General features: G+C 47.1%; 1 protein-coding gene across 2 annotated transcripts in view; it reads left to right on the top strand.

The window, feature by feature from the left end:
* Window positions 1-15,379, top strand: part of PFDN4 (prefoldin subunit 4) — a 117,569-nt gene that overhangs the window by 63,556 nt on the left and 38,634 nt on the right. Inside the window, exon 5 of one of the 2 annotated variants that reach the window (XR_011025316.1) lies at window positions 7,873-7,950. The exons of the other annotated variant lie outside the window; for it this stretch is intronic. The gene's annotated coding sequence lies outside the window, so the exon portion shown is untranslated. The remainder of the gene's footprint in view (window positions 1-7,872; window positions 7,951-15,379) is intronic. 2 annotated transcript variants of the gene reach the window in all.

Genomic DNA, 15,379 nt, shown 5'->3' on the forward strand with positions numbered 1-15,379 from the left:
TTACCTCAATAACGACAAATTCATATATATATATAAATATGACATTTTTAATAAGCACAAGCAACACGTTTTGTCAGTCTCTGCCTACTTCATCAGGCCAAATAAAGTGCTGAAGCGTTTCAGAAGCCAGGTGCAGAGCGCGATGCGCGTCTGGTGAATTGGGGCTGCCATAGGCCATAACCCAGTTTGTGGCTACTGAGGTGCAGACTAGAGATGGTTGAAAATGCCAATTTCCGATCCATGTAAATTCCCAAATCCCCACCAATGCCGATCCTGCAGGTTTCTGTTTTTTTTTTGGGTCATTTTTTGCATTCTCTAATTGACCAAATACTCAGAAATATTGGACCAATCGGAGAATGCAGAATTTTACCACGGTAATCGGAACACCACAGAAATTTTAGACCAATCACTAGACTCGGGAATACTCAGTAGTGTCCGAGTCTTGTGATTGATGTAAAATAACCGCAGCAATGCGATTTGTGTGGAAAAATTTAGCATTCTCTGATTGATCCAATATATACGTATTCTGTGATTGGGCTAAAATTACAGAGTTGTACTAAATCCGATTTTCATTTTCCGAGTTTTGATCGGAAATGCTGATTTTGCACGAAAATGCGTAATTCCCCGGAATGAGCATGCCTAGTGCAGTCCAGACTAGATTATTGGGCCCTAGAGGCGCCGGAGTTTGGCTGTTAAATAGCGGTGGTGCTTCTGCAATAAATTCAGCTATTGTGCAGCAGAGCGCCGGTCGGGTCTGGCGGTTTGGCTGTGTGTGCCAGTGCTTCTGTTTAGGTACTCAGCACTTGGTTACAGTGTAGCTGAGCACCGGCGGGTTAGTTTGGGCTCGTCTCAGCGAGCCTTTTAGTTCCACTCAGTTCGGCTACGGGCGTTGGGAGTTCCATCTTGATAAGTGGTGCTCAGCTATGCGGTTATTGTAGGCACCAGTGGTTTTGATACAGCGGGGTAAGGCCATTCTGGGAGGCTGGTGGTTACTGTTAGCTATTGGTAGCGGGGAGGTAGGGGTTAGTGTTGGGGGGGGGGGTGTTAGTGTAACACAGAGGAGAGGGGAGGTTAGTGTTAGGTCTACAGTAGATAGGGGGGAGGTTAGTGTTAGGCATAGGTAGCGGGAGGGCAGTGTAGGCACAGGACAGAGTTAGGCGTAGGTAGGGGAGGCGTAGAGCTTGACGGAGGGGAGAGGTTGGTGTTAGGCATGGGGGGGGGGGGGGGTGAATGTGGGGTTTAGGATAGGGAAACTGATAATAGAATATTGGTAACATTACTGATATTCTACTATGTGCGTACATTTAAAGAGGAACTCCAGTGAACAGAATGTGATAATGTTTACAATAATTATGTCTAAAGTAGGCCTAAGGCCTGTTAAAAAACGGGCACTAGGCTGTGGCCGTGACACCTTTCTCTCCCAACCCCCCCCCCCCCCCCCCCACCCCGCACTGCCCTCTTTCTCTTTAATTAGCCGCGCACGACGCAAGCGCACAGGCCTGCCCCCCATTCTGGAGTTGTCCTTCTCTGCCGTACGTCACTCCCCCCCAGCTCTCTGAAGTGTCTCTGCGTCCCTGCAAATGCGCATAACCGAAAAAGCACTGACACAGGGACATGGGACCCAGAGACACTTGCCTATTATTAGGTAAGATGATTTAGTCAGTGTTTGCCAATTATAAAATCTTTCCTTTCCCTGATTTACATTCTGACATTTATCACATGGTGACATTTTTACTGCTGGCAGGTGATGTCAGTGGAAGGAGATGCTGCTTGCTTTTTTTGGCAGCTGTCATTTTCCACAATGCAATGAGGTTCACAGACAGGAAACTGACATCACACTGTGGGAGGGGTTTCACCACAATGTCAGCCACACAGAGCCCTGATGATCCGTTTGGGAAAAGGAATAGATTTTTCATGGGAAAGGGGGTATCAGCTACTGATTGGGATGCCGTTCAATTCATGGCTACGGATTCTCTTTTATAGAGGTGCCTGTTAACCATGCTGGGAAGTGTCCAGGATCAGATCATATCTACACTTTCATCTTGTGTGCGTGTGTAAGTTTAGCCTCGCCAGATGAGCGTGCTCACCTGGATTCACCTTCTCCGGGCGCCGGACGTGAAGCGCAGCATTGAGCAGCCTTCCAGCGATGACCTAAATATCTTCCTTACTTTCACTTCTACCGTTTCAGTGTAATTAAAAGAGAAATACTTTTGTGTAATTTTATGCAATCATTAATCATTATCCCCAGTAAAGCTTTCTTCTCCATAAACCGAGTTTTATTACACTTAATTACTGCTAAAAACCATTATCTGTCTCCTTCCATTGAAATGAATAGGCGCTCACGCACAATTTCACAGGCATTACCGTGCTCCGCTGTGTGCGCTAACAGTAGACGTGTATTTAAAAAAAGGGCTCTGGTGAAACTATGTCATGGCTGACAAGTTCCTGCACATACTAAAGCTGAGTACACACGTACGATAACGATCGTTCAAAAACGAACGATAACGACAATTGGACCGATAATCGTGCGCTCCAAATTTTCCAACGATCGTTTTTTGGGACGATAACGACCGTTATCGTTCAATCCGACCGATCCAACCCGGCGGATTTTTTCGAAAGATAATCGTTCAATCGTTGCAGTGTGTACAAAGATCGTCCGATAACGCATGTTCTTATTGCCTGTCATAACGTCACTTCCGTTTGCGCACGCATTTTTTAATCGTTCGTCGTTCAGTACTTTATACTTATATCGTTCACGTGTGTACACAATCGTTCATTACGAACGATCTTTTCCGTCTAATTTGAATATCGTGTAAACGTCACGAATCGTTCGTAACGAACGATCTTTATCGGACGTGTATACGAACCTTTAATGTGCAGGCGTGTACATGTGCACATGCAGGTGTACACGCTTAAAGTGGACCTGAACTCTTGCACAGGACAGAAGGAAAACATCAAGAAATGCACCCTGTATGTATTTAGAGAGTTTAGCCTGTCTAATTCCACCTCATCTGTGACTAATCACAAGTGTAATTTTATCTTTTTAGAAAAGGGAAGGAGGTGCCCAAGGTATAAATAATCTAGTAAATAGGTAAGAAGATCTTACCTTAAAGCTGTTATATTCAAGAATGCAAGATTTTTGGTAAAAGTATAACGTTTTAGTGTGCACATCGTGGCTACAAACCGCTCCATCAGGTCAAGTGCCTTTGGGTGACATCATAGTGACATTTTTACTGCTGGCAAGTGATGTAGCTGCTGCTTGCTGTTTTGGCAGTTGGAAACAGCTGTGAACAGCTATTTCCCACAATTCACCTGGGTTCACAGACAGGAAACTGCCAAGAGTACGTACTCAGAATTTCTTTGTGGGTGGGGTTTCACCACAATATCAGTCATACAGCGCCCCCTGATGGTGTTTGTGGAAAAGAATAGATTTTTCATGTAAAAGGGGGTATCAGCTACTGATTGGGATAAAGTTCAATTCTTGGTCGGAGTTTTTCTTTAACAGGATATAAATATGGCAGCCTCCAAATTCCTCTCACTACAGTTGTCCTTTAACTTTCAGTTAGGCAGGAAGGGGTTAAGTGCGGCGTTGCACTCGAGTCTAGTGGATAGGGCTCTTTATGGCACTTTATCTTTGAAACAAGCCCAGAAGTAAAGAAATACTGAAGTGATGAACGGGGTCTTTTCTTCATGTGTGCGCTGAGACCTATTGATCTACACCGCAGTAAAAAGCTTGCTCCCTGAGGACGTGCTGCTATTAGCGAAACGCGATGGAAACATCTTTACACGCTGGAGAGATGTGCTGAGCTCAGCATCCCTTCAATGGCAGCAGTAAGGGGAATTCAATCCTGCACTAATCACCCTCTCTCCTAATGGCACCTGTACACACAAAACACTCACTTACTGTATAACACCATTACCAAACGAGGCCCAACAGTGCTGGGAAGGCTCAGGCCACGTTTATAAGAAGCCCTTGGTTATTCCTGGTATAAAATAATAATCATGATTACTTAGCAGAAATACACTGTCCACCAATATAAGATGTTACACCATCAAAAATGAGGAGTTGTTGTCCGGGCTGAATTTCTTTAAATCGGTCCTGTACTCAACTTCCTTTCTGCTCTGAAACATAAGCAACAGCATAATAACCTTTAGGCTGGTTTCACAGTGGGACGTTACAGGCGCACGTTAGAGCAGCCTGTAACACAGCCCACCGCACAGTAATGAAAAATCAATGGGGCTGTTCACAGTGCGGACGTTGCGTTACATTGTAACGCTGCGTCACAAGACAACGTACTGCATGCAGTACTTTGTAAGCGGCTGAGCCGCGTTAGACTGCTTGCACATGCTCAGTAATGTGGGGGAGGAGCGGAGAGCGGCCAGGCACATGGCTAATTAATATGCACTGCACGTTATGACGTGCAGTGTTTACTTCCTGGAGCAGCCGCTCTGTGCGGCGATTGGCCGGCGGGACCACGTGATGCCGCATGCGCACAAGAGTGCGCATCACGGCATCACTGACGCCAGAGTGAGCTGCACAACGTGGCTCACTCTGACGTCCAGATCCAGCACCACCAGGCGTTGAGTTAGGGGGACGTTATGCGACCTTAACGCCCCCTCTAACGCAACGTCCTGGTGTGAAATTAGCCTTAAAGGACAACTGTAGAGGGAAGAATATGGAGGCTGCCATATTTATTTCCTTTTAAACAATACCAGTTTTCTGGCAGCCCTACTGATCTATTTGGCTGCAGTAGTGTCTGAATAACACCAGAGACAAGCATGCAGCTAATCTTGTCAGATCTGACAATAATGTCAGAAACACCTGATCTGCTGCACGCTTGTTTAGGGGTTATGGCTAAAAGTATTAGAGGCAGAGAATCAGCAGGATAGCCAGGCAACTGGTATTGCTACAAAGGAAATAAATATGGCAGCCTCCATATACTAGCTTCTGTTGTCCTTTAAAGAAAACACATTTCTTTGTTTGGTGTCAGCCACACTATAAGTGCTTTTCTGAGTGCTTTGTGATTGATTAGCACTTTCTGAGCGCTTTTTAATAATCGCTCCCATTCACTTTCATAAAAATCTCTGTGATTGCGTGATCGCGTGCGTGAAAAATTGTGGTGAGTTTTATCTCGATTTTAATAAAAGTGAATGGGAGCGATTTTTAAAAAGCGCTCAGAAAAGCGCTTTTAGTGTGTGGTTGAGCCCTTACAGCTTATACAAATCCTGCAATAAATCTCCAGTGTGTATACTTCCTGCTTTTATGGAAGCAGACATAGGGTTAACATCCTGTGTTTACAAATTAGCTGTTCTGCCAAGGCAGCCACCTGACACCGCTGAGAGATCAAATTACACTTGTGATTAGTCACAGATGAGGGAGGATTAAACAGGGTAAACTCTCTAAATACATACAGGGTGCATTTCTCCATGTTTTCCTTCTGTCCCGTGCAATAGTTCAGGTCCACTTTAAGGGCTGATTCACACTACTATAGCTTAATAAGCACTAGCGATTTGAAAAGTTCTTGCTAATGCAATGCTATGGGAGATTTTTACAAAATCACATCGCTGCAGTGTGAACACACACAGGATAACATTAGCAAGATCTGTAAAAATCACAAAGCACTTAGAAATGCTCTTGTAGGGCTGGTGCACACCAAAACCCGCTAGCAGATCCGCAAAACGCTAGCAGATTTTTAAACGCTTTTTTTTATTTTTATGAGGCGTTTTGCTAGCGTTTTGCGGATTGCTGCTGCGGTTTTCAGTATAGTAGATTTCATATATTGTTACAGTAAAGCTGTTACTGAACAGCTTCTGTAACAAAAACGCCTGCAAAACCGCTCTGAACAGGCGTTTTTCAGAGCGGTTTGCGTTTTTCCTATACTTAACATTGGGGCAGAAACGCATCCGAAATCCAAAAAATGCCTCACCCAGGCATTTTTCGTTTCTGCAAAACGCCTGCCGCTCTGGTGTGCACCACCCCATTGAGATACATTGACCAAGCAGATCCGCAGCCGCAAGCGGATCTGAAAACGCGGAAAAAGCCGCTCAGTGTGCACCAGCCCGTAGTGTGAACGAGCTCTAAGAGTGCTTTCATGCTATGCTTGTGTATCCTAAAAACCAGGATCGTAGTGCATTATGTGACCCATAGGGGAGGCATAATACAGTACACAGAAGTATTCATCACCGCAACTGTAAATGTGCACGTCATCTGGTAAACGAACAAGTGGCTTCGGTGCACGATGCTCATCGCTGAACGCCGAAATTAGGCACCGCCGTAGCAGTAACGTTATACTGCGCAGGCACATAAGGGTAGTTCGGAGTTCCAGTGATCGCCGGATCCCGAATTACATCTCCCTCTGAGCACGGCCAGCTCTAGTAACAATGTGGCCCCCGGGCAAAATGAACCCAAGGACCCCCCTGACAGACACCCCCATTCCCCTAATACATAACGCAGCATTAGGGGCCTTTCTTGCAGCCATATTTCCCCACTGGGCCCCTGAGCCTCCTGCGCCCCCTCCCCGCTCACCCCCGAACTTAACTGTGCCCCCCAGGGCCCCTGCAATGTCTTCAAGGGCCTGTACACACTGCTGCGCTTGCGCTGCGCTTTTCAAATCGCAAGTGCTCTTTAAGCGCAAGGTCTTTTGAAAAATAATGAAAATAGTGAAGACCTGTACACACTGGTGCGATGCGCTTTTTCTATTCTTATGAAGGCTTGCGATTTTAAAATCAAATGCGATTTTAAAAATGCAGCAGTGTGTACAGGCCCTAATCAAAGAGAACAAGAGAACTAGGAATCCCCCCTGAATATAATAATAACAGAATGAGCAAATGATGCTGGATGTATGAGAAATTGAAAAAATCTTTATTAATGAGCCAACTACAAGTTAAAAACAATTAAAAACAAGGTAGCCAGACCTGGGCCAGAACCCCTGAAAATACAATAATATGGGCGAGACCCTGCATACATATATAATATAATATAAAACGGAATGTAGCCTGACCTGGATTCTCTGCGAAAAACTATAGAAAAAATGTAAATAAATATATATATGAGAGTATATCAATACAGTGCCATAAAAAACAGTATATCAAAGTTAGGTATAATAGTGTGGCACTATATCACAGAGATGATCCAAGGAAGGCTACACACCTATAGTAAACAACGTATATACTCCATCTCTAGCTGCCACTAAATATAATGAGGTGCTTGTGCATAACCAACTACTAAATGACAATCAAAAGGCATAATATTGTGAGATAATAGGTGAATATGGAGCAAAAGAGTGATATGAGTAAAGGAAAATAATAATGTAAGATAGAAGAGGGAATATTCCCATAAGGTGCAAAAGTGAAACATGAAGAGTAGCAGTAAGAGAGCGAGAAATGAGCAGGGCTCACCTAATAAAAAAGATGAGAGGCCTCAGGAATGGCTGCGAGGGCGCTGTCTGCGCCGTCCGACTAGTTCCGCCGAAGCTGCGTACAGGCCCTAACAGAGTAGCAACTCACCTGTCCCAGCGGGCATGCTCCTTGGTGACCCGCGCCTGCTGGGACAGGTGAGGTGCTGCTCTGCCAAAGATGTGGCAGGGGAGCACAGTTAAGTTGCTGGGGAGACACCTTGGGGGGCCCCTGCTGGCTCTGTGGCAGTTGCCCCCTTTGCCTCTATGGTAGCGCCGGCCCTGCCTCTGAGTTGCGAAGACTCAAAAAGTGAATACACTGCAGGGATTTTAGTGGCAGCACCCTGCACCCAGCTCATCGGTGGTATACATATACGTATGCCCCCCCCCCCAATTATTTCTCTGGATGCCCAACCACCAACATTTTTACGACACCACATCATGTGACCAGTGTTCCCTTACTCTCTCCTTTCTCTAGACTGGGCTGCGCCACTGAGAGTAGAAATATACTGAAAAATAAGGCAAAATGGAATTGGGATAGATTGCACAGGAAAAGGTAGGATCCGCATTTAAATAGCTAATTGTTGTTATAGTAATATAAGATGTTACAGTGTAAAGGGAAACGCTAGAAAAATGAAGGTCCATCTAAATCTAAATGAAAAATCTGCTGTAGCGCCTACTAGTTCAGCAATGCCCTGTGTTGTTTACTGATTTTCCATAGGCAGTGGATGTGCAGCCTGCTCCGCCTCCTCCACCCAACCTAGCATTCTTCACTGACCTTGGGACAGTATTGTACCCAGTACCAGCAGCCCCAGATATAAACATGCTGTAATGTGCGGTATATCGGTGCTGCAAGTCTTTCTCTAATCTTATGTTACAAAGAAATCATCTTTCTAACTAGTGATGAATGATTGTAATCAAAAAATTACGATAAAGCAAAATTTCAAGTACATTTTCGCAAATACGCCTATACGTAATTACGATTTGTATATTTAAGTGATTTCATATACACATTTGTAATTTTGCATACATTTTCACGTAATTTTTGCATAATTTTGTGCTGACTAGCAGTGAATAGCAATGCATGTGATTGACACCAAAATTACTACATATAAGTTAAGGAGAATACTGCGAACAATTTTTTTGAGAAAATCGATTTTAAAAATGACAGATTAAAAACCAGGTTTCCTTTGCATTCTTAAAGAGAACCTTAACCCTGTAAAATAAACAAAGTTTCACTTACCTGGGGCTTCCCGAAGCCCCCTGCAGCCGTCCTGTGCGCACTCGCTGGTTCACGAGTGTCCTCCGGTCCCCGCCGCGGGTTAGTTTTGTTTTTTCAACTGAGAGTTGGCCCATGGAAATGTGAATTGTTCTTAGCTTTCCAGCTGTCAAGCGCGTTGCCGGGGGCCGACTCTCAGTTGGCCGAACACGAAACCAACCTACGGCGGGGACCGGAGGACACTCGTGAACCGGGCCTTGGGCTGCTGCAGCCTAAGGGGGCACCTGGGCATGAAAAAGAGTTTGCTACATATGAAAGAGGAGGCTGAAAACGGGGAGCAACACATGAAAATGGCAAACTGATGCCCAAGGGAGCTGTTCATGAAAGAAGAGAGACTGCAGTACATGGATGTTACACATGGAAGAGGGGGCTGCACATGGAAAGGGAGGGGGGCTGCAGTACATGGATGATACACATGAAAGAGGGGGCTGCACATGGAATGGGAGGGAAGCTGCTGTACATGGTTGATACACATGGAAGAGGGGGCTGCACATGGAATGGGAGGGGGCTGCTGTACATGGTTGATACACATGGAAGAGGGGGCTGCACATGGAATGGGAGGGGGCTGCTGTACATGGATGATACACATGGAAGAGGGGGCTGCACATGGAATGGGAGGGAGGCTGCTGTGCATGGATGATACACATGGAAGAGGGGGCTGCACATGGAATGGGAGGGCGCTGCTGTGCATGGATGATACACATGGAAGAGGGGGCTGCACATGGAATGGGAGGAGGGGTGTTGTACATGGATGATACACATGGAAGAGGGTATGCACATGGAATGGGAGGGAGGCTGCTGTACATGATTAATACACATGGAAGAGGGGGCTGCACATGGAATGGAAGGTGGGCTGCAGTACATGGATGATACACATGGAAGAGGGGGCTGTACATGGAATGGGAGGGGGCTGCTGTATATGGATGATGCACATGGAAGAGGGGGCTGCACATGGAATGGGAGGGGACTGCTGTACATTGATGATACACATGGAAGAGTGGGCTGCACATGGAATGGGAGGGGGGCTGCAGTACATGGATGATACACATGGAAGAGGGGGCTGTACATGGGATGGGAGGGGGCTGCTGTACATGGTTGATACACATGGAAGAGGGGGCTGCACATGGAATGGGAGGGGGCTGCTGTACATGGATGATACACATGGAAGAGGGGGCTGCACATGGAATGGGAGGGAGGCTGCTGTGCATGGATGATACACATGGAAGAGGGGGCTGCACATGGAATGGGAGGGCGCTGCTGTGCATGGATGATACACATGGAAGAGGGGGCTGCACATGGAATGGGAGGAGGGGTGCTGTACATGGATGTTACACATGGAAGAGGGGGCTGCACATGGAATGGGAGGGAGGCTGCTGTACATGATTAATACACATGGAAGAGGGGGCTGCACATGGAATGGAAGGTGGGCTGCAGTACATGGATGATACACATGGAAGAGGGGGCTGTACATGGAATGGGAGGGGGCTGCAGTACATGGATGTTACACATGGAAGAGGGGGCTGTACATGGAATGGGAGGGGGCTGCTGTACATGGATGATACACATGGAAAAAGGGGCTGCACATGGAAGGGACTGCAGTACATGGATGTTACACATGGAAGAGGGGGCTGCACATGGAATGGAAGGGACTGCAGTGCATGGAAGTTACACATGGCAGAGGGGGCTGCACATTGAAGGAGAGGGGCTGCTGTACAAGGGTGATACACATGGAAGAGGGGGCTGCACATGGAATGGGAGGGGGGCTGCAGTACATGGATGATACACATAGAAGAGGGGGCTGCACATGGAATGGGAGGGGGGCTGCTAAACATGAATGATACACATGGAAGATGGGGCTGCACATGGAATGGGAGCGCGCTGCTGTGCATGGATGATACACATGGAAGAGGGGGCTGCACATGGAATGGGAGGGGGGTGCTGTACATGGATGTTACAAATGTAGGAGGGGGCTGCACATGAAATGGTAGGGGACTGCTGTACATGGATGATACACATGGAAGAGGCAGCTGTACATGGATGATGCACATGGAAGGGACTGCAGTACATGGATGTTACACATGGAAGAGGGGGCTGCACATGGAATGGAAGGGACTGCAGTGCATGGAAGTTACACATGGCAGAGGGGGCTGCACATTGAAGGAGAGGGGCTGCTGTACAAGGATGATACACATGGAAGAGGGGGCTGCACATGGAATGGGAGGGGGGCTGCAGTACATGGATGATACACATGGAAGAGGGGGCTGCACATGGAATGGGAGGGGGGCTGCTAAACATGAATGATACACATGGAAGATGGGGCTGCACATGGAATGGGAGCGCGCTGCTGTGCATGGATGATACACATGGAAGAGGGGGCTGCACATGGAATGGGAGGGGGGTGCTGTACATGGATGTTACAAATGTAGGAGGGGGCTGCACATGAAATGGGAGGGGACTGCTGTACATGGATGATACACATGGAAGAGGCAGCTGTACATGGATGATGCACATGGAAGATGGGGCTGTACATGGATGATACACATGGAAGAGGGGCAGCCCATGGAATGGGAGGGGGGCTGCTGTACATGGATGTTACACATGGAGAGGGGGCTGCACATGGAATCGGAGGGGGCCTGCTGTACATGGAGGTTACACGGGGAAGAGGAGGCTGCGCATGGAATGGGGGGGGGGGGTGCTACACATGGAGGAGGGGGCTGCACATGAAATGGGAGGAGCACAGTTGCACATAAAAACGGAGCCACATTCTTGGCTTAGGGCCGCAAAAAGTATAAACCCTGCCTCTAGAGGATCCAGATCCTTACCTCTACTTGGTTATCTAAGTTGGTTTTTTTTTCACGGTCGCTTCAATATTACATTAAATTTGCATGCATTCTGGATTGACTTGCATGAAGTCTCTTGCTGTCAGTTTGGCCACATGGAGAGCGCTATCAGTCTCTGGTGCCTGGGGGATCCATGAGGTCATTGGACTGGGCACTGAGTGAGTGTAACCTTTGCAGTGAATACTTTTTCATGGTTTAGCAGCTATGAGCAATCTGCTGAGCTTGCTGAATAGACCACAGGGGATCGCCCTGACCTTCAGAGGCACTGATGTGTATTAAACGTCTGTTTATCCTGCAGGCTAGACTCACACTGAGAACTGCGTTCCCTGTAATAGCAGGAACGCAATGCAACACAAAAGTAGCACCGCACGTTGCGTCGCATACAGTGAAGCATACAGTCAATGAAGTATGCTTCACTGTGCCTGTTAAAGCATGTGTTAGACGATAACATCCTGCATGCAGTTCATTGGGATCCCCACTCTGTTCGATCGCAACGGATGCACAGTGAACGTCGCACAGATTTAACATTGCAGTGCGACTTCCTGTTACCATGCGACCGTTACATCGCACTGCAATACACCAGTGTGAACCAGAGCAGGATTATCCAACAGGCAACCTAGGCAGGTGCCTGGGGATTAGTGGGTGTCAAGGGGCCCCCCTGCCACCTTCTCTGACCTCTCTCTTCACTTCAGCTTACCGGGGACCATAAGGGGGCACCAAATTTACTACCTTGCCTAGGGCCCCATTACATCCTAATCCATCACTGAACAGGTCTTAAAGGACAACTGAAGTGAGACTATGAAGGCTGCCAGGGGCGTAGCAATAGGGGGTGCAGAGGTAGCAACCGCATTGGGGCCCCTGGACCAGAGGGGCCCCGGAGGGCCCTCCCTCAACCCCAGTATTAGCTTTCTATTGGTCCTGTGCTAATAATAATCACTTCTATAGATGCTTTGAATAGTGGTAATCATTAACAAACTGTTCCCCACCGCCTTCTTGCACCTCTGACACTGTAGTTGCCATTGACAGGTTTTGGTGCGCCGTATCAACTGTTATGTATAGAGTGCTTGGGGGGCCCCATTGTAAAACTTGCTATGCATATGGATGTTTCCATTGCATATGGATGTTTCCTTTTAAACAATACCAGTTGCCCGGCAGTCTTGCTGACCTCTTTGGCTGCAGTAGTGGCTGAATCACACACCTGAAACAAGCATGCAGCTAATCCAGTGTGACTTCAGTCAGAGCACCTGATGTGCATGCTTGTTGAGGGGCTGTGGCTAAAAGTATTAAAGACACAGGATCAGAAGTAGAATCAGGCAACTGGTATTATTTTAAAATGAAAAATCCATATCCTTCTATTCCTTTAATAACTTAGAGTTGATGTAACTTTTATGCTAATTCTATGCGACTGCTGGTCTATTTCCAGTCTTTATAACTTTACATCAAGTTGGAATGATTAGCATGTTATTGGCGATCCCTAGTCATTAGTTGTAATACAGGGACATTCCTAAGTGTACAGATGAAAAACTTTGTTCTGTATTTCTTTACATCCGTATGTAAGACGCCAGCGCTTGCCCTCAATGTCCCCATAATGTCCCCAGAGCGAGAACCATTATTCTAAGTCTGACAAGCGAATCACTTTCTGTATTCCGCGCCCAGATGGAGCGAACAGCGAGATGGTTATACAAATCTCCTCCATCCCTCATTTATGTTACCCGGGACGTCCAGGGAGATGCGCTGGAGGATCAACCGTCTAACAGATTATGTTATATTGCAGTGTAAACCTCTAGCGAAGGGCTAACAGACTGTACTCAGTGGATATCGTAGCAATAAGTATAACCAATATCTTAAAGTGCCTACACACATCCAATTTTAACTGTCCAATCACTGACCAATTGTACCACCTACATAAAGTGTGAAGGGCAGCAGACTTTAATTACTATGGTACTTACGTATTGTCCCGTCTGGAAAGTTTGGCAACTTTTTGTTAAAGAGAATCTGTACTCTAAAATTCTTACAATAAAAAGCACACCATTCTATTCCTAATTTTCTCCTGTGCCCCTCTGTGCTGTTTATGCCACTCCCTGCTGCAATCCTGGCTTGTAATTGCCATTTTTATGCAGTGTTTACAAACAAAAGACATAGCCAGTGATAAGCTGAGAGGAGCTCAGTGTGTGAGTCATACAGAGTATGCAGGGGGCCTGGAGAGGGTGCGTATAGCTTCTAGCCAATCACAAGCAGCACAGCACATTCCAGCCTGACTGCCTGAGCCCGACAGACCTGACAGAGGAGAGGAGATTAGATCATATAACAGAGATAATACAGCCACTGTGCAACTAGAAAAGGCTGCAGTAATCCAGAGCACATTAGAACAGGCATAGGAACTTATAGGATAGAAGAAATAAGGCTCAAAATTTTGTTACAGTCTCTTTAAAGTTCTCTTTGCTCCCCCAGGAAGATCTGACCATTTTTGGAAAGCTGAAAGTCCCGGCTTTCTGTTGCACCAGGTCCTGAGTCGGTATGATGCTCAGTTCCCAAGTAATGGGGTTTTGAAGGAGGGGTGGCCCCTGCACTTGGCTGCAGAAAGTGCAATTACAGAAGTACGGGATGAACCCGACATAATGATAAGCAGCACACCCGGTAGGTCTTCTTCCTTTGCAGCATAAATTTGTGTCTTCAAAACTTATGTCGAGTGCACTGGGTCTCTTACAGATGAAGGAGCAGCGCAGCTATGCGCCCTCGTCTCCCCTCTGTCTTGCTGGAATGGGCAATTGCACTGTGCTCTTTGCAGCTAAGTGCTGGGGATACCCGTCCCCCAAACCCCCCTAACTTGAGAATGGGGCATCGCATTGACTCGAGACCCAGTGCAAAGAAAAGGCGGGACTTCCAGCTTTCCAAAAATGGTTAGATCTGGCCAGGGGGTCAAACAGAACTAACAAAAAAGCTGCCAAACTTTCCAGATGGGATAATACGTAAGTACCATTACTACTGTATAAACAGATTGTGTAGGCAAGCTCTCATATTAAATAGAAGTGGTAACATTTGCCAATCATTTGACAATTAAAATTGGATGTGTGTATGCACTCTAAGGCTGGGAGCACACTTGTTTGACTCGCAAGCGTTTTGCCTCATAGCGGAAAATGTATGCAAAGTTGCAGTTAAGAAAATTCTGTGGCCCGCATTACAAATTGTAATTTGCAATGTACTGTGGTACTGTCAGTGGTGTCTAAAATCTCACCGAGCCTTTTCCATTCGCCTCCTCGATGTTCTTTATAGTATTTAATAGCATGCAGCCGCCCTTAACCACCTTGGCGTTCTATTGAGATCGCCAGGGCGGCTGCAGGAGGGTTTTTTTTTAATAAAAAAAAAACTATTTCATGCAGCCAACTGAAAGTTGGCTGCATGAAGGCCCACTAGAGGGCGCTCCGAAAGCGTTCTTCCGATCGCCTCCGGCAAGCATAAGTAACAAGGAAGGCTGCAATGAGCAGCCTTCCGTGTTTGGCTTCTCCTGTCGCCATGGCGACGAGCGGAGTGACGTCATGGACGTCAGCCGACGTCCTGACGTCAGCCGCCTCCGATCCAGCCCTTAGCGCTGGCCGGGACTATTTGTTCCGGCTGCGCAGGGCTCGGGCGGCTGGGGGGACCCTCTTTCGCCGCTGCTCGCGGCGGCGATCGGGCAGCACACGCGGCTGGCAAAGTGCCGGCTGCCTGTGCTGCTTTTTATTTTATCAAAATCGGCCCAGCAGGGCCTGAGCGGCACCCTCTGGCGGTAATGGACGAACTGAGTTCGTCCATACCGCTAAGGTGGTTAATAGCCTTGCCCCCCATTATCTAACCCCACCCCTTCTCCCAGTAGCGGTTTTGACACC

Source organism: Hyperolius riggenbachi, chromosome 12, assembly GCF_040937935.1.
Source record: "Hyperolius riggenbachi isolate aHypRig1 chromosome 12, aHypRig1.pri, whole genome shotgun sequence".
Lineage (NCBI taxonomy): Eukaryota > Metazoa > Chordata > Amphibia > Anura > Hyperoliidae > Hyperolius > Hyperolius riggenbachi.